This window comes from Macaca fascicularis, chromosome 9, assembly GCF_037993035.2.
Source record: "Macaca fascicularis isolate 582-1 chromosome 9, T2T-MFA8v1.1".
Lineage (NCBI taxonomy): Eukaryota > Metazoa > Chordata > Mammalia > Primates > Cercopithecidae > Macaca > Macaca fascicularis.
In genome coordinates this window covers 28,994,730-28,998,367 of record NC_088383.1, presented here as the reverse complement: position 1 = coordinate 28,998,367, position 3,638 = coordinate 28,994,730, and the positions used below count along the sequence as shown (strand labels likewise).

Sequence of the window (3,638 nt, the reverse complement as noted above, 5' to 3'; positions counted from 1 at the left end):
GAACTGCTGACCTCAGGTGATCCACCTGCCTCGGCCTCCCAAAGTGCTGGGATTAAAAGATGTGAGCCAATGCGCCTGGCACTAGTTCCTTTCAAATACATGTTAGAACTCACACTGGAGAAAACCCTTACAAATGCAAACACTGTGGTAAAGCATTCATTTCTTAAACTTACCTTTGGACATATGAAATCAGAATTCATGTTCTCGAGAAATCTCATGAGTGTAGGGAATATGGGAAAAGACGCAATTGTTCCAGTTTCCTTTGAAGACACAAAAAATGCGTAGTGCAGGAAACCTTCATGAATGTAAAAAATGTGGTGAAGTCTTTAGATGTCCCACGTCCCTTCAAGCATATGAAAGAACTCATATTGGAGAAAAACCCTACGAATGTAATACATGTGGCAGAACCTTTAATTATCCCAGTTCCTTTTGAAGACATGAAAAAACTCATACTGGAGAAAAATGCTATGAATGTAAAAGGTGCGGTAGGACCTTTGGGTGGTGCAGTTCTCTTGGAAGATGTGAAAGAACACATTAAAGAAAAACCCCGTGACTGTAAATAAGGTGGGCAAGTCTTCAGTTTTTAAAATTGCCTTTGACTACAGGAAATAACTCATTTTGCCCAGTGCAGTCAGTACTTTGAGAGACTGAGGCAGGAGGATCATCTGAGACCAGCGGTTTGCGACCAGCCTGGGCAACATAACAAGACCTTGTGTCAAATATAAAATAAAATAAAATAAAGGAAAAAAAAATTAACTGGGTGGGGTGGTATGTGCTGGTAGTTTCAGGTACTCAGAAAACGGAGGCAGGAAGATTGGTTGAAGCTGACAGATGTGAGCCATGATCACATCACTGCACTCCAGCCTGGGCAACATAGCAAGACTCTGTCTCCAAAAAAAAAAAAAAAAGAAAAGAAAAGAAAAGAAAAAAGAAAGGACTGTCATTTATACAGGAGAGAAATCCTGTGGATGTACAGAATGTAGGAATGCATTCAATTTTCCCAGTTTTCTTTGAAGACATGAAGAGACCCACCCTGGCAAACAATTCAAAGAATATAAAAAGTGTGATAAAGGCTTCAGATGTCCCGGTTCCGTTCAAAACCATAAAAGGACTCACATTGGAGAAAAACCACCTAAATGTAAAACATATGGTAAAGTATTTAATTTTCCCAGTTGCTTTCTAACATGGCGAAGGGCTCTGGAGAAAAATCCTATGAATATACAGAATGTGGGGATGCTTTCCTTGCTGTCATCTCCATTCAAAGACACAGTGCAATGCATGTTGGAGATGAACATTATAAAATAGAAGAATGAATGCTGGGTGGAAGCCTTAGTAGTATGGAAAATACGGGAAAGTTTTTCATTTTTTTTTATTAGAAAAAGTATTTATTTCTGCTCCTTTCATACATCTTACTATCAGCTGTCCACAGTTCTCAGCTTATGGAATCTTGCTTCTGGATTTTATGTTAATTTCTGAAAATCAGAAATGTCATCTCCAAAAAATGTTTAGGAGGTTGTAAAAAACAATCACTTTATTTGGTATTATAGTTGTAGATATGGAGTATATTTTCTTTAAGAAATGAAAAACTAAAAAGAAAATGCTACTCAATACTGTTGGTATAGCAATAGGTCAGCAGGAAAAAAAAATTCTGTGATAAACTTGTCTCTTTAATACCAAGAAGAAATTCTAGTCCAAGCTTCAGTACGCTTCCTGTTTTTTCACTAGATATTTCTTTTACTGCTGCTCTTCATTCTTTTCCACATTTCATATTAGAGGATTGGTAAAGCCTTTAAAACTTCATTGACAGGAGCAAATCCAGTATCTACTGATTTCTTCTCAAAGGCACTCTAACCCATCAGATAGCCCGGCAGTTTCATTCTCATGAATACTCTAGCCAGGAAAAAACTCAGTAGGACACAGACGAATCCAATGAACAGAAGAAGAAATCTATTGAGTTTTGGGATATTTGGTGCATTCGATCGGTCCAGGATTATGAAACCTAAACCTCCCATTGTAAATAGGAAGCTGGATGCAAGTCCTTCCATAATATATTGTCCATTTACTCTGTAGGCCAAGAAAGCTACTGGCCTCTGATGCCCGTGTTCATCAGTCATAGAGGCAACACTTGTAGGTTCAACAATAACATCATAAATTATTCCTCCAGTGATGAGGAAGTAAGACACCACCACCAGAGCATACACAGTCATGGCCGATGGCATGTGCAACCAGGGCGGCTTCTTCAGCTTCAGGTTGGGACATTCGAGCGCTAAGAACAGGACACGGTACAAATTCTCCATGTTGGTGGCAGTAAGGGCAAGTTTTCCATTTTAATAATTACTTTAAAAATCTTGTGAAAAATCCCACTGGAAAGAAATCCTACAAATGTAAGTACTTTGGAAAACCTGATGTAAATTAATTATTGTAAAAGGTTCAAAACTCCAACACGAATGAATTATTATACAAAGTTATCAATATATGGCGTTTATCAGTGGCTCATTTTAAAGAGGATTTCTGGACAATAGATTTCTACTTTTTTTTTTTTTTTTTTTTTTGAGACAGAGTTTTGCTTTGTTGCCCAGTCTGGAGTGCAGTGGCGCTATCTTGGCTCATTGCAACCTCTGCCTCCTGGGTTCAAGTGATTCTCCTGTCTCGGCCTCCCAAATAGCTGGGACTTTAGGCGCCTGCCACCACGCCTGGCTGATTTTTATATTGTTAGTAGAGACGGGATTTTGCCAAGTTGGCCAGGCTGGTCTCGAACTCGTGACCCCAAGTGATCTGCCCACCTCAGCCTCTCAAAGGCTGGGATTACAGGTGTAAGCCACCCTGCTCAGCCATATTTCTACTTCTTTTGCAAGGAAAAGTTGTGTTGAGAATTCTGTACATACTCTTTAATCCATGGTACCTGAGGTTTAATGGGAAGTATTTTTATCCCAATACAGTTAATAAAATTTTCTCCATCCATTTTAAAGTGTGTTGGGTCTATAGGTGAATCGAAATTTATTTTTTATGGAGTGTTTAATTGTTCTGTCATTAATGGGCCACATAAAAATGAGACTTTGTGAACGGAGATTTTCTTATTGGTGTTATGTGGCAAGTTCTGGACATTTCTAACCCATTGTGTATACTCCGTTTTCCTTTATTATGGGGAAAACTACTGCTTTGACATGACTCTTTATTCCATTTTCTTTGCTAATGAAGAGCTGTTGTCAATTTGTAAGTACGTCAAGTTTATCATACACCATTGTCTCATGGGAGTCATTTACATTTGTGTCCTTTATTTTTTGTCACTATTTCTGAGTATTATTTGGATAGTTCATTTTGAATTAAAGACAGACCTGTGATATCACAATATTTTGTGTCTAATCTGATGGAGAAAGCATTTAGTCTCATGGTCAAGTATGATGTTAGCTGTGGTTTTAAAATAAATTCCTTGAGTTTGAAAAAAAATGATTAGTCCGTAATTCCATTATATTCTTTCTTTTCCCTTCCCTTTCCTTTTCCTCTCTTACCTCTCTCTCCCTTCCTTTCTTCTTCCTTCTTCCTTCCTGATTTATATGATTGTGCTTGTCTTGTTTTGTCTTCAGGGTTAGGTTGATTTGAATCCCAGCACTTTGGGAGGCCAAGGCCGGAGGATCATG

At 38.3% G+C, this 3,638-nt stretch overlaps 1 pseudogene; it reads right to left on the bottom strand.

Annotated features, from left to right (window-relative positions):
* Window positions 1–1,617: 1,617 nt before the first annotated feature.
* LOC102116464 (oligosaccharyltransferase complex subunit OSTC pseudogene) lies at window positions 1,618–2,309 on the bottom strand (annotated as a pseudogene).
* Between the last annotated feature and the right edge of the window lie 1,329 nt (window positions 2,310–3,638).